The sequence below is a fragment of the Chiloscyllium plagiosum genome, chromosome 13, assembly GCF_004010195.1.
Source record: "Chiloscyllium plagiosum isolate BGI_BamShark_2017 chromosome 13, ASM401019v2, whole genome shotgun sequence".
Lineage (NCBI taxonomy): Eukaryota > Metazoa > Chordata > Chondrichthyes > Orectolobiformes > Hemiscylliidae > Chiloscyllium > Chiloscyllium plagiosum.
This window is the reverse complement of record NC_057722.1, coordinates 76,675,294-76,700,296: the sequence shown is the minus strand read 5'-3', so window position 1 is coordinate 76,700,296 and position 25,003 is coordinate 76,675,294. Positions and strand designations below refer to the sequence as shown.

At 42.5% G+C, this 25,003-nt stretch overlaps 1 protein-coding gene and 1 pseudogene across 5 annotated transcripts in view; both read left to right on the top strand.

The window, feature by feature from the left end:
• Positions 1-25,003, top strand: part of dipk2ab (divergent protein kinase domain 2Ab) — a 258,740-nt gene that overhangs the window by 39,606 nt on the left and 194,131 nt on the right. The window contains exon 1 of one of the 5 annotated variants that reach the window (XM_043702764.1): positions 7,307-7,395. The exons of the other annotated variants lie outside the window; for them this stretch is intronic. The gene's annotated coding sequence lies outside the window, so the exon portion shown is untranslated. Of the gene's footprint in view, positions 1-7,306; positions 7,396-25,003 lie in introns of those variants that run through there. 5 annotated transcript variants of the gene reach the window in all.
• LOC122556259 lies at positions 5,070-10,658 on the top strand (annotated as a pseudogene).

The window sequence follows — 25,003 nt, the reverse complement described above, 5'->3', positions numbered from 1 at the left end:
AAATTTCTTTGAGTATATAATTGATCAGTGTGATAGATTTTGACCTTTCTTTTGATTTTTTAGGACTCTACTTAGTAATCCTGATCACTATATGCTCTCCAACAGCTTGGAACAAAATTGTTAGTTATAAGTATATTTTGAAGAGATGTTTTCTGGCAAATGACTGGTTTCAGTCCAATCTCATTCCCACTTATTTGTTTTCTACAATACAACATAAAACCTTGACTATTTCATAACTTGCATGAAATGGGGTGAGTGTGTAAAATTAAGTTCATTTTGGGTATTGAGTATGTTATTGTTTTTGTTTAAATCCTTGTACGTTGCAAACATCACCTATGTTATCTTGCTATTTAACTCTGTCTTGCCTTTTTGTGATTTTATTTTATTATTTAGCAAGCATATTAAAGATGCCTGTACACATCATCCAATTAGAAAACCAGTCTGGTAAAATATAACCAAAGGAACATGTCCAAGACAACATTTTTGACATTTACTTAATGATTTGACAATTGTATACGATGACCACACTATTTTTAAACACCTGGGGACAAACTTCAATTAATTGAGAAAAAAAGTGGAACGTGTTTATTTCACTTTCTAATTTCTCAAACTGGTGAACTTCATGAACGCTTTGTTCACCAGTATTTTGTAGCTCAGTCTCGTTAATTCACTCCTGCAAATGTATGAGTAATGTTCCTGATGTTTGTTCTCTTGTATTGATTTTGGTTTGTGCAAGTGAAGTAATTTTGATTTTATTCATTCATGGGATGAAGTTCTTGCTGGCTGGAACAGCATTTATTACCCATCCCTAATTGCCCAGAGGGCAGTTAAGAGTAAACTGCATTGCTGATGGTCTGGCCTATATGCAACTCCAGACTAGATAAGGATTGCAGCTTTCCTCCCTAAAGGCCATCAGTGAGCCAGATGGATTTTTTTCAACAATGGCTTCATGTTCAACATTAGACCCTTAATTCCACATACTTGTATTGAAATCAGATTCCACCATCTGCCATGGCAAGATTTTGAACCTGGGTCCCCAGAACATTACTGGGGTTTTCGGGTTAACAGTCCAGTGATGATACTACTTGGTCATTATGTTTGAAAACCTTCCAGCATGTGCTTGAATGAATTGTTTTTTAGGTGAATTGACCTGCTCTCTTCTCCTCTTTAGAGATGGCTTAGGCTGACAGTATTAGATTTATGCAGCAGGTTATTATTTTGAAACAGTTTATGTAGTTACATTCATAATTAGGTTTCATGACCTTCCCTCCCCTAAAAGGTCAGAAGTGGGAATGTTCACCAATGATTGCACAATTTTCAGCGATGACTCAGGTACTGAAGCAGTCCTTGGACAATATCCAGGCTTGGGCTGACAAGAGGCAAGTCACATTCACACCACAAGGATGCAAGGTAATGACCATCTCCAATATGAGAGAAAGTGAGGGCTGCAGATGCTGGAGATCAGAGCTGAAAATGTGTTGCTGGAAAAACGCAGCAGGTCAGGCAGCATCCTGTCCTTGGATGCTGCCTGACCTGCTGCGCTTTTCCAGCATCTCCAATATGAGGCAGTCCAACCTCTGCCCTTGACACTCAATGGTGTTACTGTCTCAGAGTCCCCTACTATCAACATGCATTGACTGGAAACGCAATTGGATTCCCCACAAGTTCTGTGGCGACAAGAGCAGGTCAAAGGCATAATATAGGAATGTGATGGAATATTCCACACTTGTCTGGAGGGTGCAGCTCCAAAAACACTCAAACAACTTGACACCATTGCTCATGGTGCCATTTGATTTGCACCAAAGTCATAAGCATCCACAACTTTGGTTGCCGATGCTCAGTAGCAGCAGTATGTATTGTAAGATGCACTGCAGAAATTCACCAAAGATCCTGAGACAGCATCTTACATTCCACACTCATTTCCATCTAGAAGGACAAGGGTTGCAGATATGTGGGAACACCACCATCTGCAGGTTTGTCACACACCATCCTGACTTGGAAACCTATTGCCTTTCCTACACTGTCACTGGGTAAAAAATTTGGGACTCCTGGAGAGCATTGTGGACACTCCTTAAGAGAGAACATGGAACATAGAACACTGTCATTAGCAAACTTACTATCCCACCCTTCCACTTCCTCATCCAAGTCATTTATAAAAATCATAGAGCAGAAGTCCCAGAAAAGATCCCTTCAGAACACCACTGGTCACCGAACTCCAGGTTGAATACTTTCCATCTACCACCACCCTCTGTCTTCGATGGGCTAGACAATTCTGTGTCCAGGCAGCCAAATTTCCATGTATCCCATGCCTCCTTACTTTCTGAATGAGCCTAACATAGCACATTCACTACTCTACCTTCAATGTGTTTTGTCACATCCTCAAAGAATTCAGTAAGGCGTGTGAGGCATGACCTACTCCTCTCAAAGCCGTGCTGACAATCTCTAATCAAACTATGGTTTTCCCAGTAATCATAACTCCTCTCTCTTGGAATCCTCTCCAACAATTTGACCACTGGCCTGTAATTCCTAGAATTATTCCTATTCCCTTTCTTGGATAAAGAAATAACATTGGCCATCCTCCAATCATCTGGTACTATTCCAATGGAGAGTGAGGATGCAAAGCTCAAAGAAAAGTAATTGGGTTTCATTATAGTCAAGAGAGGAACTGCTAAATGTTTGTGGACAAGAAGTGAAATTAAATCAATAGTAAGAAATGAAGTAGGGTCAGATGATGAAGAATCTGTGTGGGTAGAATTGAGGAGCAGCCAAGGTAAATACACCAGAGTTGGAGTTATGTGCAGGCCTCTAAATAGTAGTCAGAAGCTGGGGTGCAAGATACGCCAAGAGATAGGAAAGGCAAAGTGACAGTGATCATGGGTATTTCAGTATGCAGGTGGACCGGGCAAATCAGGATGGCAATGGATTGCAAGGAAAGGAATTTGTGGAATGTCTATGAAATCGCTTTTTGGAGCAGCTTGTGGTGGAGCCCATGAGGGAACAGCAATACTGGATTTAGTGTTGTGTAATGAGGCACACGGTGTAAAAGAGCTTAAGGTGAAGGAATGCTGAAGAGACAGTGATCATAATAATATGGTCGAATTTACTTTGCAATTTGAGAGGGAGAAGATAGAATCTGAGGTAGTGGTATTGCAGCTGATTAAAGACAACTACAAAGGCATGAAGGAGGAACTGGGCAGAACTGATTTGGCGAGGAGCCGAGCAGGAAAGATGGCAATGGTAGGGGTTTCTGGGAGTAATTTCGGTGACACAGCAGAGATTCATCCTGAGGAAAAAGAAGCATGGTACAGGGAGGATGAGGCAACAATGGCTGACTAGAGAAAGTAGGGATAGCATAAAAGCAGCAGAGAAAGCATATAATATCATGAAGAACAGTGGGAAACCAGAAGATTGGGAAGCTTACAAAGATCAGCAGAGGGCAACAAATAAAAATGAGGGGCAAGATTAAATATAAGGGAAAGCTAGCCAGTAATATAAAGGAAGACGGTAAGATGTTCTTTAGGTATATAAAGGGCAAAAGAGAGGCAAAAATGGACATAGGCCACTGGAAAATGATGCTGGAGAGATTGTAGTGGTGAACAAGGAAATGGCTGAGGAATTGAATAATTACTTTTCACGGTGGAAGACACAAGTAATATCCCAAGAATTTATGAAGGGGAAATCATGCTTGACTAATCTTCTGGAATTTTTTGAGGATGTAACTCTGAAGATGGACAAGGAAGATCCAGTAGATGTAGTATACCTGGACATTAAGAAAGCTTTTGATAAAGTCCCACATAAGACGTTAGTGAGCAAAATTAGGGCGCATGGTATTGGGGGCAAAGTACTAACTTGGATTGAAAGTTGGTTGGCTGATAGGAAACAAAGAGTAGTGATAAACAGCTCCATTTAGGAACAGCAAGCAGTGACGAGTGGGGTACCGCAGGGATTGGTGCTGGGACTGCAGCTTTTTACAATATATGTTAATGATAATAGCATGCTAGCCTTGCTAACAAGAGGGATTGAGTATAGAAGCAAAGAGGTGCTTCTGCAGCTGTATAGGGCCCTGGTGAGACCACACCTGGAGTATTGTGTGCTGTTCTGGTCTCCAAATTTGAGGAAAGACATTCTGGCTATTGAGGGAGTGCAGCGTAGGTTCACGAGGTCAATTCCTGGAATGGCGGGACTACCTTATGCTGAAAGACTGGAGCGACTGGGCTTGTATACCCTTGAGTTTAGAAGACTGAGAGGGGATCTGATTGAGACATATAAGATTATTAAAGGATTGGACACTCTGGAGGCAGGAAACATGTTTCCGCTGATGGGTGAATGCCGAACCAGAGGACACAGCTTAAAAATACGGGGTAGACCATTTAGGACAGATGAGGAGAAACCTCTTCACCCAGAGAGTGGTGGCTATGTGGAATGCTCTGCCCCAGAGGGCAGTGGAGGCCCAGTCTCTGGATACTTTCAAGAAAGAGTTGGATAGAGCTCTCAAGGATAGTGGAATCAAGGGTTATGGAGATCAGGCAGGAACAGGATACTGATTAAGGTTGATCAGCCATGATCATATTGAATGGCGGTGCAGGCTCGAAGGGCATATTGGCCTACTCCTGCACCTATTGTCTATTGAGTGAAGGGGCAGAGTGAGGTGGCCATTACTTAGGAGAAGATGCTGGAAAAACTGAAAGGCCTGAAAGTGGATAAATCACCTGGACAGGATGGACTACACCCCAGAGCTCTGAAGGAGATAGTTGAAGAGAGTGTGGAGGTGTTTGTGGTGATCTTTCGAAATTGTTAGAATCAGCATGGGTCCCAGAGGACTGGAAAATCGCTAACGTGCCACCCCTGTTTAAAAAGGGAGTCAGGCAAAAAAAAAGGAAAATTACAGATTGATTAGCCTAACCTCGGTCGTGGGTAAGATACTGGAATCCATTGTGAAGATGAGATTTCTGAGCGCTTGGAAATATTTGGTTAAAATAGGGCACGGTTTCATCAAGGGGTGGTCATGCCTGACAAATTTCCTAGAATTCTTTGAGGAAGTAATGAGCAGGTTAGACCAAGGAGTGCCAATGGATGTTATCTACCTGAACCTCAAGAACGCCTTTGCCAAGATGCTGCATAGGAGGATACCAAGTAAGATGAGGGCCCATGGTGTCAGAGACAAGGTGCGAGGATGGATAGAAGCTTGGCAGTGTGGTAGAAAGCAGAGAGTGGGAATAAAAGGGTCCTTCTCAGGATGGCAGCCGGTGACAAGTTCTGCAAGGCTCAGTTTAGGGACCACAGCTTTTCACGTTATACATTAATGATCTAAATGAAGGAACTGAGGGCATTCTGGCTAAGTTTGCAAATAATACAAAGGTAGGCAGAGGGACAGGTAGCGGAGGCAGGGAGGCTGCAGAAGGATTTGGACAGGATAGGAGAGTAGGGTAAAGCAGTGGCAGATGGAGTACAAGGTGGGAAGTTGTGAGTTCATGCACTTTGGTAGGAATTATAGAAGCGGGGACTATTTTCTAAATGGGAAGCAAATTCAGAAGTTTGAAGTGCAAAGAGACTTGGGAGTTTTAGTCCAGGATTCTCTTAAGGTGAACTTGCAGGTTGTCAGTAGTTTGACGGAAAATGCAATGATGGCATTTATTTTGAGAGGACTTGGATATAAAAGCAAGTATGTACTTCTGACTCTACAAGGCTCTGGTCAGACCACATTTGGAGTGTTGTGTGTAGTTTTGGGCCCCATGTCTGAGGAAGGATGTACTGGCCCTGGAGCATGTTAGAGGAGGTTCACGTGAATGGTCCTAGCAATGAAAAGCTTAATGTATGAAAAATGTTTGGGAGATCTCTAGGTTTATACTTAATGGAGTTTAGAGCGATGTTGGGGGTGGGGTAGTGGAATCTAATTGAAGCATACATAATACTGAATGACCTGGACAGAGTGGATGTTGGGAAGATGTTTCCATTGGTAGGTGAGACTAGGACTTGAGGGCACAGCCTTAGAGTAAAGGGAGTATCAAGGAGATCGGGGTTATGGGAAGAATGGGGTTGGGAAACTTACCAGCCAAGATTGAATGGCGGAGCAGACTAGATGGGCTGAATGGCCTAATTTCTGCTCCTGTGTCAGATGGAAAGTTGGTATACTTAATCAATTCCATGATATCATTCTTCCAAAGATATTGATTTGCTACCCTTTCATTGCAAAACTCTTTCCACCCTCTCTCGTATCCCTATCCCACGTTGTTTTGATCTTTTGCACCCCTTTCTCACATACCATCTATTTTGTATCATGCTGTTTTCTTCACCCTGCTGTTAATTTCCCCTGCCAGGCTAACTTTGTTTGGTACCCCTTATTTTGCATCCACCTCTTGTCCAACCCTTACTTCCCTCTTACGTGCAGCATGCACTCCACTTCTGCGCTTAACCCATAGATCTACCTGTCGAAAGGAGGCTGAACAAACCAGAACACTGTAGATTTACCTTTTTCACACAGTTCATTTATCTAGGGTGAAGAGGCTATCACTGGCTGCGTTATCAAGGATAAGCCCCTCTTCTCTGTAATCCATTGCCTGAGCTATGTGAACCTCGGGTTAAATGACCATCGGTCACTTCTCTCGAATGAGAGCAGCTCGATGGTCCAATAGGACTATGGTGACTTTTCCTTTATACCTTTTAAGCTTTATTGTCATATGTATTCAAGTACAAGAGTACAGTGAAAAATGTACAATGGTGCCACGCACGGCGCCATCTTAGGTACAAAGGTATCTGGGTACAAAGTAGTAACATAGAGAAACAAAGTTCAATGCCACTGATTTTAGTCTAAGTAGAACAATAAAGTATAAAGTTAACACCATTGTCCTTCCTCGTGAGATGTTAAAGGGTTAATTTGTTCTGCTGAAATGTAAGAAATTGGATGTCCCGGGGTGGGACGTGTTTTTCTGTCTTGCAGGCGGGATGTGACCATCTAATCATATTCTGTGAATGCAGGTTAAAGAATACCCGAAACACTCACTGTTTTAAGCAATAACCTAATCCCTTTACTTTGTTTTTTGGGTGGCATGTGACTATGGGGGAGTGGCAGGGGATTGTGCCTCGCGTGCGTGACTGGCTGTGATGTAAAACCGTACGTAAAGGGAGGACCAGTTCCCTTATTCAGAAAGCCTCATTTGACTTGCTCTGAAAGCATCGCAAAGAATAAGTGACCCTTCAAAAGCTGGTACTTGTTGGAATAAATCGTGGCTATTCATAGAAGTTGGTGCATTGCAGTTGCATCAAGTGGGTAAGAATCTCAAGAAGGGAACCTAACATTTGGTGGTGAGAATGGGTTCCAACATATATGGATCTTCGAGGTGGATCGAGTAAGTGATCGCCCGCGTGACAGTAACGTGAGACGGATGGGTCCACTAGGTAAGATTTACTGTGATCTCTCTCATTAAAACTGTCACTCAGTTGACCCCTCATCCCCAGGACTCTGTGGTGACGGAATCTCTGAGATAACATATGCATTTGTACGTTAACGAGTTTGTCCCAGGGCGGTTATAATCCCTCTGGAATTAGGAGGTTCGAGTCCTCTAATAGTGGGGATTTGAGGCCCTGGAACATTGTACATAAGATAAAGGATAACGACCGTACTGTAACTGTCTCACTCATCCTGCCTTAAACCGGTTGTGAAGAGGGGAAATCCCTCATGCTGAGGTCAGGACCCCGAAGTGAGTGTGGAGACTGGGGACACTGGACTTGTATGTAGAGATAAATTAGAAAGTTGAGACTTTAAAAATGGGACAGATTTTGGATAAGTCGGGTGTCAGACCCCCTTTGCCTCAGTTATGCTGGGGTGACTCCCAAAATGAAGAACGGTTGCCAGGATGTTTAAATAAAAAATTGGCAAATGAAATTTAGCCGATAGGAGGGACCTAGGACATACATAAATGTTTAAAAGAAGCTGAAGCAATTTGCAAACATAATATGGGGACTAAGTGGAAAATGTTAATATCCACATGGAGAAAGACTGATGAGGAAATAACCAATAAATCTAGACTGGCCAGCTGGGAGAGTAATGCATGTCAGAGGGATGTGTGTGTGAGACAATGAGGGCAACCCTAAGTCTTGGGAGCTGCTGGAGGATTATGGTATGAGTAGAGAAAAACAGGAAAAATTGAGAAAGGTGAGGCAAGATAGGGAATCAGGATTGAAACGCCAAGCCAGACTATCAAATGGGAATAAAATGGAGGTCGTTCCTGACATGTCTGGTTTGCCAATAATGTTTCAAAATAATGACACTGATGACCAGCTATGATCACAACGCAGATTTCTGATCTCCTCAGGGACACTTATTCAGAATTCACTACTTGTACAAAATCTCCTCAAAGCCATCCTCCTCTCCAAACAATTGGCCATAATCAAATGTGCTGCCAGAGCTGATTGAGCTGCCAAAGATGCAGTAACAGCCCACAATTGTGTGTCCTTTGGGAACTGGCAGGCACTAAATCAATCACTTGCCTTGAAAACGACGGTCATACCAGACATTGCCACTTTGCAGCATTTACTCCTGACCCAGAAAAACAAATATGAAAGACGTATGGGTGTTCGCACTCTGCGTCAAAAGGCTTCTGGATGACTTCAGATGGCCAAGTATGTATACCTGATGCTTTGTTAGTAATCTTTGAGGAGAAAGTGAGGTCTGCAGATGCTGGAGATCAGAGCTGAAAATGTGTTGCTGGAAAAGCGCAGCAGGTCAAGCAGCATCCAGGGAACAGGAGAATCGACGTTTCGGGCATAAGTTTCCTGAAGAAGGGCTTATGCCCGAAACGTCGATTCTCCTGTTCCCTGGTTGCTGCCTGACCTGCTGCGCTTTTCCAGCAACACATTTTCAGCTTTGTTAGTAATGCTTATTGACTGTTTTCATACTGATAGCCACCTTGGCAAGGAGGGAATGAGTATATCATGTTGCATACCTGGTGGCACCCTTGACTGGCCGAAGCAGCCCAAAAGCATGTCAGATCGTGTCTAACATGTCAACAAAATGTCGGTCAAGGGTTGCAGTGTGTAATAGGGAGAACACCCTTGCCAGGTGGCCATTTGAGTGTATTCAGCTTGATTTCATTGAATTGCCATGTGTATGTTGCTATAAGTATTGGCTTACTATTCACATATTCACCTGATTAATTGAAACCTTTTCAACCACTAATGATGCCTCAACGTTGGTAAAATTACTTCTGACAGAGACCGTACCGAGGTTTGGAGTGGCTTGGCAGGTCACTCCAACAATGGCCCTCACTTTATAGGGAGAATCAACAATGAACTATCTGAGGTGCTGCATACCCAGCAGGGCGGCACAGTGGTTAGCACTGCTGCCTCACAGCGCCAGAGACCTGGGTTCAATTCCCGCCTCAGGCGACTGACTGTGTGGAGTTTGCACATTCTCCCCGTGTCTGCGTGGGTTTCCTCCGGGTGCTCCGGTTTCCCCCACAGTCCAAAGATGTGCAGGTTAGGTGAATTGGCCATGCTAAATTGCCCGTAGTGTTAGGTGCAGGGGTATATGTCGGGTAATGGGTCTGGGTGGGTGCGCTTCGGTGGGTCGGTGTGGACTTGTTGGGCCGAAGGGCCTGTTTCCACACTGTAAGTAATCTAATCTAATATGAAATTCCATTGTGCTTACGACCCTCCGGCAGCAGGAATAGTGGTAAGGGCGAATGGGATTCTTAAAACCAAACTAAGTTAATGCCTGAAACAGGCCTCAACTGGTTGAAGATCTTACCTTTAGTCCTGTATAGCATGGGGATCCCCCACACTCGACCACTGGATTATCGGCAACCGAAATAATTTTATGGCCAACCCAGCAGGACTTCTTGGGATGCTCTCTCAGAACCATCTGCCCAAGTAGACTTAAATAGTATGGGCAAGAAAATGCAAAGATAGTTACAGCCACTAACATAGTCTCTCAAGTTTCTCCAGTCACAGGTAAAGCATGCCTTCGGACCACTGCACACCCCTACATAACTTGATCCAAGTCCTACTCCACTTATCCAACCCCCTGGAATTGTAACCCATTGTGCATTCAGTGCCAAATCGTGTTCCTGGGAGCCTTGCTCAGCCCTTCTGATAGACAATTGGCCCTGGAACAGATCGCACCCATTCTGACGACCCGGCCTGCTCTCTCAGCACCAGCACCACCCCCCTGCTGTAGGGGGACACAACGGATTCAGTTGGCTCCCGTGAGCACAAAGTGATGAAGCTCACAGCAGTGAAGAGGAGGTTCATATGCTTTTTGCCAGTGGCCTTCCTATGGGTATTAAACCACATGAGCTTTATCTTCTCTTTCGACCATTTGAGGGATATGAAGGTTCACTGATCAAGCTGACATCAAAACAGCCAGTTGGCTTTGTTACATTTGACAGCAGAGCGGAAGCAGAAGCAACAAAGAATGCATTAAAGGCCTTCGACTTCATCCTGAAAATCCTCAGATTCTTCAGTTGGAATTTGCAAAGGCGAACATGAAGATGGCCAAAAGCAAACTGGTTACACCTGAGCACATGTCATTGCATGGGACCCCTATGGCTTTGCGGGAACAGCACTGGTCCCCTGCATCTCCAGAGGCCTGGGCTCCCTATCCACTGTACATAACAGAACTGACCCCTGCCAGTCAGGATTTTATTTTCAATTTTGGATAACTGGTTCATTTCTGCTCAACTTGGAGGGGGTGCAGTGGTCACGAACAACTGTGAATTTAAGAATCTTATTGGTGAACACTTTTTCCATGTGGGAGGATCTTGGGGGATGCTATCTACTACATAGGCTAGTAATTATTGTACGTTGTGTGTTAACTTGTGGGTGGTACGAGCAGCATGGTTGCTCAGTAGTTAGCACTGCTACATCACAGCGCCAGGGACCCAGGTTTGATTCCCGGCTGGGGCAACTGTCTGTGTGAAGTTTGCACATTCTCCCCGTGTTTGCGTGGGTTTCCTCCGGGTGCTCCAGTTTCCTCCCGCAATCCAACGATGTGCAAGTCAGCTGAATTGGCCACGCTAAATTGCCCATAGGATTAGGTGCATTAGTCAGTGGTAAATACGGATAGGGGTCTGGGTCTGGGTGGGTTACTCTTCGGAGGGTCGGTGTGGACTTGTTGGGCCGTAGGATCTGTTTCCACACTGTAGGGAATTAATCAACTTGCTTAAAAGCTGGCTGTCAGATTCTTATGAATAAGCTGGTAGCACCTTTTTCAGCCCCATTTAGTTGGTAACCATGGAATGATAAAAGGTGGGAATGGAATGTTAAAGGGTTAATTTGTTCTGCTGACATGTAAAAAAATTGGATGTCCCTGGGGCTGTTTTTTTCCTGTCTTGCACACAGGATGTGACAATCTAATCATACTCTGTAAATGCTGTTTAAGGAAGAACCTAATCACTTCACTTTGTTTTTGGGTAGCATGTGACTGTTGGGGAGTGGCAGGGGATTGTGTCTTGCATACATGACTAACTGTGATGTAAAACCCTGTATAACGAGAGGATGGTTCCCTTGTTCAGATAGCCTCGCTTGATATGCTCTGCAAGCATTGTGAAGTGTGTTAAGTGATCCTCCAAAAGCTGGTACTTGCTGAAATAAATCACGGCTGTTAACAGAAGTTGACATATTGCTGTTGCATCAAGCATGTAAGAATCCCAAGAAAGGAGCCTCACACTAGTAGAAAGTGCAAAAATAAAGGTAAAAGTTCAACAGTCTTAAGTGCACTCCCTGCAAGGGTTGGACCTCCTCTACTTTGGCCTGCTTTCTGGGAAACCCTGGGCTTCCCACTTTGAATGCCGCAGATGTCAGGCGGGGTAAAAACAATGACTGCAGATGCTGGAAACCAGATTCTGGATTAGTGGTGCTGGAAGAGCACAGCAGTTCAGGCAGCATCCAAGGAGCTTTTGCCCGAAACGTCAATTTCGAAGCTCCTTGGCTGCTGCCTGAACTGCTGTGCTCTTCCAGCACCACTAATCCAGAAGCAGATGTCAGGTGACCTCCCTTACTGAGTCTTCAGGCTAACTGTCACCCTGTTGGCTGTTTTTCCGCACTGGACCTCCAGCTGCTACTGCTCTGGGCCCACAGTCACCGCCAAGCTCTATGCGGTATTCTGCAACCAAGTGCCTGCTCTGCTTCTGCTTCCAACACTAAATCTTTGTTCTAACCCTCCACTTCAAATATAATTTGCAGTGTTACATTTGGCAACCTAATTTACACATCATTGCTTTTTAATTTCCCTGTTATTTTTATAGAAAGTGATAATAATAGAATCTTAACAACTTTTCAGATTTTGGAGAATATAATGTGCTAACAATGTAATTTCAGACCTTGAGCAATAATGGCTGGTGATTGATTTTACATTTATCTAACACATTGAATTATTCCAATTTAAGATTATAAAGTCAGCAGGCATCTTTTACCATTAATTTATAATGTAGAAATGTGGTTAAGTGTCACTATAAAAGTTATCATGGCAGATAATAGTCCAGGATATATTGTCAACTTTACGGCATTACTTTATTAAACTTTGCAGGGCAAAGAGGCCCTTTGCTTTCAGTGCCCTTTGGTTATAAACCTCCTCTCATCCTGCTCCAAAAGCCTTTAACAGCAAATTCTCTCATCCTGCAAATTCTTTTTCCTACAATGCTCTCCTGGTCAGCCTCCCAGTCCTAACCTGTTAGACATTAGCTCAACCCAAAGTCTTTTGCCTTCCTTTATATTGCATCAAACCCCATTCACTATTATTCTTGCACTCACTGGTTTCTGGTAGCCCGACATCTCAGATTGAAAATTTGCTTCTGTTCATGGTATTATCTAATGAAAGGTGTATATTTTACATCATTTTCTGAGGTTGGATCTCAAACTAGTAGCATATCGATTACGTTCGTGAAGTGTTTGGTGGGGGAATAAAAAACAAGGAGAATGTGAGGATCGCAGATGATGGAGATCATAGTCGAGAGTGTGGTGCTGGAAAAACACGGGTCAGGCAGCATCCGAGAAGCAGGGGAATCAACGTTTCGGGCATAAGCCCTTCATCAGGAATGAGGCTAGTGTGCCGGGGTGCTGAGAGATAAATGGTAGGGAGGTGGGTTTGAGGGGAAGGTAGCTGGGAATGCAATAGATAGATAGATAGATTTGAAGGTGGGAGAGAAGGTGATAGGTTGGAGAGGAGGGTTTGAGCAAATAGATGAGAAAGGTGATGGACAGGCCAAGAGGGCGGTGCTGAGTTGGAGGCTTGGGACTGGGATAATGTTGGGGGAGGAGAAACTGGTGAAATCGTGTGGTTGCAAGGTCCCAAGGCAGAAGATGAGGCGTTCTTGCTCCAGGTGTTGGGTGGTAAGGGTTTGGCGATGGGGGCGGCCCAGGACATGCATGTCCTTAGTGGGTTGGGAGGGGGAGTTGGGCTTGGTTGGTGTCCCAAAGATGTTGTCTGAAATGAACCATAAGTTGGCGTCCTGTGTCCCCAGTGTAGAGGAGACCACATCTGGTGCAATGGATACTATAGATGATTACGGTAGAGGTACAGCTAAATTCCTGTCTGATATGGAAGGATCCTTTGGGGCCTTTAATGGAGTGAGGGGGGAGGTGTGGGCACAAGTTGTGCACTTCCTCCGGTGGCAGGTGAAGGTACTATGTGTAGAGTGTGGGCTGGTGTGCAGGGTGGTGTGGATCTGACTGGGGGGTTGCGGAGGGAATGGTCTCTCCAGAATGCTGTTAGGGGTGGGGAGGGAAATATGTCCCTGGTGGTGGGGTCTGTTTGTAGGTGACGGAAGTGGTGGAGGATGTTGCGATGTATATGGATGTTGGTGGGAAAGAAAACAAGGGCAGATAGTCCTTTTTTGGAACTGTGACCTAATCTAATATGTATTAGAGCGATAACTTTAAAGCCCATGGAGTGATAATGGATGATTGTTGAGATTGTGGAGTCTCTGATGGGGTGGGGGTATGTGTTCAACATTGAAGGAATTGGCTTGCTTTAGGTATAGAGCAATGGAGGATTGATTTTAATTTAGAAAACCCTAAGATGGAAAACTTGAACAGTCCTAGCTGGGATCAGATGCAACTATTGTTTCTCTCCTATAAAGAAATGTAGGATAGCTTATAAAATGTGCAGTTACTTTGGAATGCATGTATAGTTTGTAAAACTTCTAAAGTAGGAATGTTTGGTTGGAAATATGCATTTTTAAAAAATATGCAAGAAGTCTACACCTTTGGTTTGGAGTATTCATGTAAGAAGATTTCAGAGTTCACTGGCTGGAAGTGGGAGAAGCATTTGAGTCAAGCCTGAAGGGTTGGCATGGAATGGTCATTTCTCTGGGATTGGGTTGCTGTAAAGTGATGATTTTGGGGAATGGATGAGACTTTGTTTTTCTGTGGATTTCCGACTATGGTCTAAATTTTTATTTCTCATTTTTGTCTACTAAACTTCTGTTTCATTGTTGGAAGAGCTGCAGCCTTGTGTGCCTCCATCTTTATTCATATAGCTTCTACATAGATATCAAATGTAACAAGAATGGACTTCAGTTCCTGATGAAGAGCTTATGCTTGAAACACCGATTCTCCAGCTCCTTGGATGCTGCCTGACTGGCTGTGTGCTTTTCCAGCACTATGCTCTTTGATCTCTCGCATCTGCAATCCTTACTTTCTCCCAGTTCATCTTGCAACATGTTGGTGGTGGATTCTACCATTTAAATAGCAGATGAAGACCATGAGGTCATTATGTCTGTTAATTATGATTACTGTACTGTGAAGGCATCTGTTGCGTTTCAGTAAAATTTCTGAAGGCTGCCAGCTAGATTTTGAATGTACATGTGTACTTACACAGTTTGTGCAAATACCCTATTGATTAGCGGTAGTCTGAATCTTTCACTTTCCAGCAATTATTTGGTACTGTCAGAATATAATGAAGACTGCATGTTGGATATGATCACAAACAACATTTGTAATGTTGTATAGTAGACCACTAATTGTTACTAAGGGCACGTTTCACTGTTTAGTCCTATAGTAAATCTTGTTCAATTTACACTTCAATTAAAACAGAGATATTAGAAAGATTGCAATTTAAATGCCACTTTTCTAACTAGTACTAACATTCGAATTCAGAATGTTAGCACACCTACATCTGCAGAGTGTAGTTTGTGTTGTGATTACCCAAAGGTTCATATGGTGTAGTGAATAGCATCTATCCTCCTTTGATTCCTTGCACATACAGATGGAATATTGTCTAATTCTTTTGTTTCTAAGTTTTATGTACTGTCTGTTCTTGTATAAAAATGGCTTTGCTGCTATTTGTTCTAAACTATTATACAGATGTGTTCTAATCAAATATTCTTGTACTTGTTTGGAAAGCTGGAGCTTTTATGCTTGTTGGCAAGTTAGAGCAAATTTGACATACTAATTGCTCCCAATTTTCTCACTGAAATGCATTTTGAGAACCTTAATTTTGTTACAAAGCCAATCTTGTTAGCTTGTACTATTAGCAGATCTTTTTCCTTGAAATATTCTAAGCTATCAGCTTTGAGGAAATTTGTTAATCCAAATGTCTCCTTTTAGATTTGTACTATGATTTTTAATGTAACAGCATTTGTAGGTTATTTCAAAAGCTCAAGAAAACCGTTATTACCAATAGCTCAACATGAATGAGTAAGAGCATGAGTGAGGGTGGCAATTCGGCTCAGTGCCAAAGATTCTGGTTCAATTCCAGGCTTGGTTTGATTTTGTTTTATTATTGTTACATGTACTGAGATAGGAAAAAAAACATGCTTTATTTTATTGTCATGATTCGGAGATGCCGGTGTTGGACTGGGGTGTACAAAGTTAAAAATCTCACAACACCAGCTTATAGTCCAACAGGTTTAATTGGAATCACACTAACTTTCAGAGCGCCGTTCATTCATCAGGCAATCACCTGATGAAGGAGCGGTGCTCCGAAAGCTAGTGTGCTTCCAATTAAACCTGCTGGACTATAACCTAGTATTGTGTGATTTTTAACTTGTTTTACTGTGGTATCCATACCTTACATACGTACATCTAGGGATTCTGATTGTACAAGAGTTGCAGAACATAGTGTTTACAGCTACTAGAAGGTGCAGAGAAATATCTGCTTTAATATGAGCAGTCTGTTCAAAAATCTGATAACATTTTCTTCCTCATTGTTATTGAATCTATTCATGTGTGTTTTCAAACTCTTGCATCTTCTGCCTTACAAAAGAATGGAAGAGAATATAACAGATGGGAGAGGTCTTTGATTATGTTATGTTATGGATTATGGAAGTGTCACTATTGGACTGAGGTGGACAAAGTCAGAAGTCCGACAACCCCAGGTTGTAGTCCAGTAGGTTTAAATGACATTGGAGTGTTGCTCCTTTGTCAGGTGACTTGAGGTGTCATGATGGTATAATTACAAAATAGTATGTTTTAAAAAGAAGGCTTATCTGTCTGTAACAATGGATCTAGAATCCTGCAAAGTGACTTCAAAAGCTTGTGATTTCAAATAAACCTGTTAGACTAGAACCTGGTTTTGTGACTTTTTTGACTTTCGATTATTTTGGCTGCTTTCCCCAGACAGCATGAAGTATAAATGTGACTGGGTTATTGTCTGTGTGGAATTTGTGTATTCTCCCCATGTCTGCTTGGTTCCCATTGCGTGCACTGTTATCTCCCACAATCCAATGTCCAAAGATGTGCAGGTTAAGTGGATTAGCTGTGCTAAATTGTCCATAATAGTTTCTGGGGACGTGCAGGCTAGGTGAATTAGCTATGATAAAGGTGGGTTTATGGGGATAGGGTAGAACGTTGGGTCCAGTGGGATGTTGTTCAGAGCATTGGTGCATAGTTTATAAGCGAAATAGTCTCTTTCTGCGCTGTGAGAACTTAATGGTCCTATGTTAAATGCCCAAATAATAAGCCCAGCAAGTGCAGACCAGTCAGTTTACTTTGGTCATGCGAAAAGTTCTCAAAGCAGATGAAATCTGGGACAAAGTTAATAGTCACCTAGAGAAATGAGAGTTAATCAAGGGAAACTAATCCTCCTTGAAGGCACTTTGTGTTTCACTTGAAGTTTTTTTTTTGATGAGTACAGACATGATTGAAGGCAACCAAATGGAGGGCAATTGATGTGGTGTACGTGGGCTTGTAAAAGCTTTTGATACAGTGCCCCATAACAGACTTGTGAACTAAGGTAGGGCTCATGGATTGACCCAAGGCTGGAAAATATGCTTCACGACCAGAAGTAGTGGTTTAATGGATGTATGTCGTCAAGTGTTGTTGGAATTAGTGTTTGGACTGTTTCATTTTCTGAGTTGAGAAGGATAACATTGGACGTCCAAGGGATACGGACAAGTTGTGGAATGGCTCATCAAATAACAGATGCAAGTCAGTGTGAAGTAATTAGCAATGCTTGGTTTCATGACTCCCACAGCATTAAACTCACCACTGCTTTAACTAGTAATTTTAAAATAGATTTAGGTTTAAATCTTTTTTCATCTATACTTGAGTACAGGACTACAGGAGTTTAGTGAAAAGTGTACAAAGTCACCAATCTCTGGTGCCATACAAAAGACAGGATTAGGAACAGAAGCAGAACTAAAAGAAACAGCCGAAAGGAAAAGACATGTCCAGATCACTCCCCCTGCCACCACCATGACTCCTCACTGCCAGAAACACAGGGGGGCCCTGAGTCCCCACACGCAACCAGAATGCTGCCACCTCTGCTGTCAGTACCTGGGTCTACCCACAACCTGGAACCGCGCAGCCTCTGCTGGGACAATATTACAGTACCCAGGCCTATCCATACGATGTCCACTGACCATAATCAACAATCCTGACTGTGTTACCCAGGAAAAGATTTTGACCTAGAAGAAAAGCAGTCATTGACTTGCATTTGAACAACCATCAAGTCAAAACCGTTCTGTCAAGAGTGAAATGAACATCACATTTCGGTATAACTTGGAGAAGTTTTAAAAACATTTTTTAAGGAGACGAAACTGCCCACAACTCTGAAACTGCTAGCTAGTCAGTAATCCTTTTTCCACAAAGGGACTCCAGACTCTTTCTCCAGTTCTGGACTTCATAAAAGGCAAGGACATCAATAAATTTTAAAAACTGAATAGTTGTGGATGCTGTAAATCAGACAAATAGAACGGAGGAAGCTCTCAGTTCTGAGGAAAGGTCACTCAACCTGAAACGTTAACTCCGATTTCTGTCCTCCGATGCTACCAGATCTGCTGAAATTTTCCACCAATTTCTGTTTTCAATGTTGATCAACTAGTGTCCCTCATGTTTTTATGAATTGAAATCATTAGATATTGAATAATCTCTATAGCTATTCCAATTTTCTTGATCTGTATTTGTAACTGTGCCTATCTTGTGTGATTTCACCCATCACCAAGATATTGTGAAATAAACCCAACTTCCAGCTTAATATTACTATTGTTGCTATGATATTTGCTAACACAGAACCTGAAACTAAGTGAGTTAGGTAAAATGTCCACCTCATTTTTTTTTTAAAGTGGAAAATTAAATCACAATCTGCTCCCAAGTAGTGAAAGTAGGGAGAGAAGTTGGTTTTAAAACCTACAGCCTGTAAGAACATGTTTATCATTAGAGAAATCAGATGTGCTGTATTCCTATCAGTGGAACCTAAATTTTAGTTTTGCAACTTGAAACATTATAAGCTATCATTAAAAACGCTGCTTCTGCTATTCGATAATGCGCCTCCCTGGCCTTCCTCACGACAGAGTCAGTGTGTTTTTTGCTGGGGAAAATCAGTTGAAATAATGGGTCATTTAACATTTGAAAGTGTAGTTTGCATATAATTTTGCAATTAGTGTTGCCATATTGGGTACCAGAACATACTACTAGCTTTGTGTTTGTGTTTCTTCTAATGTTGCTCTCTAACTGTTTTGACTTTCTAGCTTTTGTTGTCCTTGAACAACAGTCATGTTGAGGATAATTAGTTTTACAGTTTGTGTTGGTATTGAATATATTAGCATTTTTTTAGGGAATGAAGTGTCATGCTTTGTTGTTAAATTGTCTTGTACCTGTACAGTGAGAAGCCAGGCTGCCTGCAGACATCTTGCTAGTAACAGATTGTCGGTTTAGGAGAAATTCTTTGTTTTGGAATTTTGGATCTGCTTTATGATTCTTATCCGCATACTTAAATTCTACTAAAGTTGTAAACTATTGTATTGTCATTTAAATTTTAAGGTTCTATGTTTACAATGTAAGTGGAGAAACATTTTTCTGGACGACTTGTATGCAGAATGTAAAAATAGCTTGATAATCAATTTCTCCTTTGCACCTATTCTGACTCCAGGACTATGTGTATTTCTGTAGTGTTTTCACATGGGCATTTTGTTGAATTTGGAAGTCAAGAAAAGACCAAGTTTTTCTTTCATAATACTAATCAAGTGTAGAGAGAATGCTCAGTGAAGTTCATGTAGCCACTTGGAATCTTGGCCAAGCTAATGAGTAGTTTCAAGCTTTAGCCAGGACTACTGAAGTAAAACTATTTAATGTAAAAACAAAAGTGAGAAAAGCTTGGAAGGCAACTGAATAGCTAAGCAATTAAAAGTGTATGATAAATTAGGGTTTTGATCTTTGCAAAGGTCCTTACATAGCAACTTCCAAGATTTGCACTTGAATGTTACCTAAAGCTGCAATATGTCATTTGGAAAAGTGAAATTGCTTTGTTAAAGGTGCTTTTGGGTGGTAGTGTTGCAGATTGGCCATAGGGAAAAAAATATCAGTTCAGGCCTGAACATTTGTGGATGTTGTGTTTAACTTGGCGTTTTATCAAATGCCTTGCTGGAGTCTGTTACTCATGCGATGAGGTTTATTTGCTGTGCTTTAACTTACGTGATTCATCAAACAGATAATTAGGCAGGATCCTCAATGTCTTAAAGTCATCTTGATTATTGTTTACTGCATTGTTGAACACATGATTATCAACTTCACTCCTCATTGAATCCATGATTTTACACACCGTTTCAATGCAATTAATGAATTTGCAGCACCTGTCTCAGTTCTGTCATTCTTTGAATGTTGTTACTGTGGTGGCCACATTCCCATTTAGTGACATCTATCGTTGTGTATTTAGCTCTCATTAATTTGTTCTTTGCTGTTCTTGTTGCATGTCTGCCTGAATGTTGTGATAAATAACTTTTTATGCACATTTACAGACCAGCATGCCGTTGGTTCGTCCAGGATTTATTAGCCTTCTGTAATTGCTCAATGAGCAGTTGAAAGTTGACCAGGTTGCTGTGGGTCTATTATAATGTATAGGCCAGACTGGTAAGAATGGCAGATTGCTTTCCATAAAGGACATGAGTGAGCCAGGTGGGATTTTTAATGACAATTGACAGCAGTTGCCTTAGTCATCATTAGGCTAGTTTTTTAAAAATTCCAAATTGTTTTCATTGAATTCAAATCTTGCCATCCCATTTGAGCCTACATCCCCAGCATATTAATGTAGTGGTCTGGGTTTCTAGTGTAGTGACTAGTTTGAGAGAAAGTGAGGGCTGCAGATGCTGGAGATCAGAGCTGAAAATGTGTTGCTGGAAAAGCGCAGCAGGTCAGGCAGCATCCAAGGAACAGGAGAATTGACGTTTCGGGCATAAGCCCTTTTTCAGGAATGAGTGACTAGTTCTAGTCCAGTCCACTACACCACTTGCTCCTCCTCCTCCTCACGGTCACTCTCTGCTGCGCTCGCTCCCTCAGCTACACCTCCCCTGCTTTGAAAGGCTGGTCAAGGCATTAATCAATCAACTCCAGCCTCCCCACTACCCTTGACCCACTCCAATTTGTCTGTCGGGCCAACATCCTCATCAGATGCCATATCACTTGCCCTTCACTCCTCCCTAGAACACCTTGACACCAAGGACAGCTACGTAAGAATCCGACTCATTCACTACAGTTCAGCCTTCAACACTATCATCCCCTCGACTGTTTACTAAACTTAGTGATCTCAGACAAAACCCCACTCTCTGCAACTAGATTGTCAGTTTCCTGACCCACAGGCTACAATCAGTGAAAATTGGGGACAACATTTCATCCTCACTAACACTCAACACTAGAACCCCCCCCCCAGGGGTGCATGCTCAATGCATACCCATGACTGCATCGCCAAATACCAGACTAATGCCAGTTACAAGTTCACTGATGATGCCACCATGTCGGTTGAATCTCAGATGGTGATGAAACAGACTACAGACAGGAGGTGGAAGACCTGGAAAAATGGTGGACTGAGAAAAACCTACCTCTCAAAACCAAGTAACTCATTATTGCCTTTCAGTGGTATGTTACTCATGTCTCCCTACACATTAACAGCACAAAGGTGGAACGAGCAGAGAGTGTCAAGCTCCTGGGAGTGGTCATCCACAACAAGGTTTCTTAGACTCTTCATGTGGACGCACTGGTTACAAAGGCCGAACAACATCTCTTCTTCCTCAGGCAGCTGAGGAAATTTTGGAATGACAGCGAATACTTTTGCTAACTTTTATAGGTGGGCCATCGAGAGCATTCTGTCTGGATGTATCACTACCTGTTATGGCAACTGTATCATTCAAGATCGGAGACGGTTACAGAGAGTGGTGAACTCAGCCCGGACAATCCCAAAGGCCAACCTCACCATCTATAGAATCCATCTACCAGGCCCTCTGTCAAGGAAAGGCCGCCAGCATTCTCAAAGATCCATCCCATCCTGCAATTGTTTTTCTACAACCTCTGCCATCTGGGAGAAGGTACAGAAGCCTGAACACACACACACAATCTGCTTTCAAAATAGTTTCTACCCTACTGTTGTTAGAATACTGAATGGACTCAAAATCTCTTAATATTCGCCTGTACCTGTGGTTTTTGTTTTTGCCGCTGTTTACCTATTATTTACTAGTTTATGCTACTGAACTCTGTTCTGCCTGTATTGATCACAAGACAAAGCTTTTCACTGTGCCTCAGTACGTGTGACAATAAATTCAATTCAAATTCAAATTCAATTCAAATTCAATTCGCACCCCCATGTCATTCAGTCAGTTTCTACGGTTTTAGTTTTAAATTTGTTTGCTTTTTTTAGACGACCATCTCTCATAAAATGGGCATTAATTATGGCTTTTAAAATAATCTTCTCTGCATTTCAGCATATTATTAAACAAACGCATTTCCTCTGCTGGACAATAGGAATATGGATGCCAAATATTGAAGTAATTTAGTTGCTGTACAAAGTATGTTTCTTGTCTCAAAATACATTAGTGAATTTTGAAATATGTAATTAGAAGCAAAATTTGTGTCATTAACAATATAGTATCTTTTGTAAAGAAAGTTAATTTGTCTGTAAAAATGGATATAGAATCCTGCAAAGTGGCTCTTGAGTCCCATGTCCTGTTGATGATATCTTACAGCACAAAATAAAGGCAGGTAGACTAGTCACCTTCATCTCCTCCCCCACTCACCTATTGTCCTCTATGCTACTTTCTCCCCACCCCCACCCTCCCCTAGCTTATCTCCATGCTTCAGGCTCTCTGCCTTTATTCCTGATGAAGGGCTTTTGCCCGAAACGTCGATTTTGCTGCTTGTCGGATGCTGCCTGAATTGCTGTGCTCTTCCAGCACCACTGATCCAGAATCTGGTTTCCAGCATCTGCAGTCATTGTTTTACCTCGTCTAGTGTGTTATGACAGCATAAACTACAAAGTGAGTTATTTGGAGTTCAATTAACCTTTGAACGACACTGTCTTTCTAAAGGCATGAAAATTCAAGTAATTTGAGAAAAGCCGAATCAGCTTTGCTTTGCAGTCAAGGATTTAGCAAAGTAGCATAGCTGTATTGCATTTTTGATCAGAATGAGACCGAATTGGAAGACAGAATCAGGGAGATGCGAATTCTCAAAAAGGAGAGTTAAAAAGCTAAAAGAAAATTGGTACACTAATCTGCACGAGAGAGATCCCCTACTGATGAAGGGCTTATATCTGAAACTTTGATTCTCGAGCTTCTCGGATGCTGCCTGACCTGCTGTGCTTTTCCAGCACTACACTCTCGAAATCAATGAGCCACTCTGTGGTCATGCCTGGGGTGGCCAAGTCACTTGGATAGATTGCTGTCTGCCACTTTGTTACTGTAGACAGGCAGGAGGCTGGAAGAACACAGCAAGCTAGGCAATATCAGTAGGTGGAGAAGTTGACATTTTGGGTGTAACGTTTCAAGTCTGAGAGTGGGTGTGGGGGGAGCTGCAGATAAAGTGGGTGTTGGGGGAAGGGTAGTGAAGTGGGGATAGGTGAAGACAGGTAGATGGTACAACCTGGTTGGTCTGTGGGAGGAATGAATCCGGTTGGTGGCAGGGAGCAGTGGAAGGGAGTCGGCGAATGGGAAGGGAGGTTATTTGAAATTGGAGAACTGAGTCCTCCAGGCTGTAGGCTCCCCAGGCGGAAGATGAGGTGTGGTTCCTTGTGGCAATGGAGGAGGCCTTGTGCAACGAGATGGTTGCGAAGACAGCACCTGAGGAATGTCACATGGCTGTACTATTGAGTTTGTTTCTTCATGTGGTCAAAGAGCTGGAGGGCTGAGGAGGTTACTATGTTGAGGCAGTGAGAAAGGGGTTCACTGGGTGCATGTCTGAGGGAGGCAGAGAAGTTCTTGAAAGTGGGCATCCTTTGAAAAGACTTTGCGGTGGAACAAACTTGGTTTGAGACAGAAAAACTGCAGATGCTGAAATCCAAAATAGACAAGCAGGGTGGCATATATTAGCAAGTGGATGGTGCAGACAAGTGAACTGAAAACAATTTTGCAAGAACAATATTGAGTTACTTTCTCAGTCTGTGACTGAAAAGAAAAATATGGGGAATTTGCAGGTGGTAATTTTCAGTGCATTGTCCATCCCTAGCTTCCAGGTTGTTGAGGTCACAGGTTTGGAAGATGCTGTCATAGGACCATTACTGAGCTGTTGCCACCAATCTAGTAGGTGGTTCTTTGCTGTCCTGTTTGTGTAGGTGGCGGAGTGAAAGTTCAAGATGTTAAATTGGGTGGTGATCCAAGTAGAATGCTTTATTCCAGACGGTGTTGAGCAAGTTGAGTGTAGCTGGAACTGCACACATCCAGGCAAATTCAATCACACCCCTGACTTGAGCCTTTTGAATGGTGGGCAATCTTTGAGGACTCAGGAGATGAGTTACTCACCACAAGGTTTCCACCTCCTGACCCTTCTCTTGTAGCTACTGTTTATGTGCCTGTTTATGGTAACCCCAAGGATATTTATGTTGCAAGGTTCAGCAATGCTAATGCTGTTGAGTGTTGGGGAGGTGGTTAGTTTCTGTCATTTGGAAGAAAGCATCACCGTTCTGACTTTAGTGTGTAAGTTCCCAAGAAATGTTCTGTGCAAGTTATTTAAATGCTACCACAATTTATGATGCATAGGAGAGCTGCAATTTCCAGCCTTAAAATCATTTTTCTGTATACACAGCCTATTATTGAACCACTTTTCAACAACAATGCTATATTCCCATTAGCCTCAATTTATTACCCGACAACTGCATATTTTAGTTCTATTTCAGCTGAATAGTGAGACTGAACATGGGATCAGTACAGAATATGTTACGTGGTTTGGGAGTTTAAGACTTGTTCACTCTGTGCATCAGATGCTAATGAGATTTTAAAACAATGACAAATATAGATCCTGGTTTATGGTTCATATTTATAAAAATGGAAGTGCTGGGTAAAATCAGAGTCCAGCAGTACTGTGAAAAGAGGAAAACAGTTGACATTTTCAGCCAGCTGTGTTCTTTGCAACTGAAGGGAGGTGGAAATGTGCATTTGCAAGGGTGGCTGAACCAAAGAGAAGGACTCTGGGTAAGTTAGAGAGTGGGAGGCACTAAGAGTCAGAGGGTCTTATGCAAAAGACGAAGTGTGAAAGTTGTAGTAAAGAAATAAAACACTGGCTATGGGGGGCAAATCTCCAGAGCAGTTGTGAATATTTCGTCTTGGAAGCAATGGCTTGATATTTGGTGGTGACCCAGGGGAAGATCGAA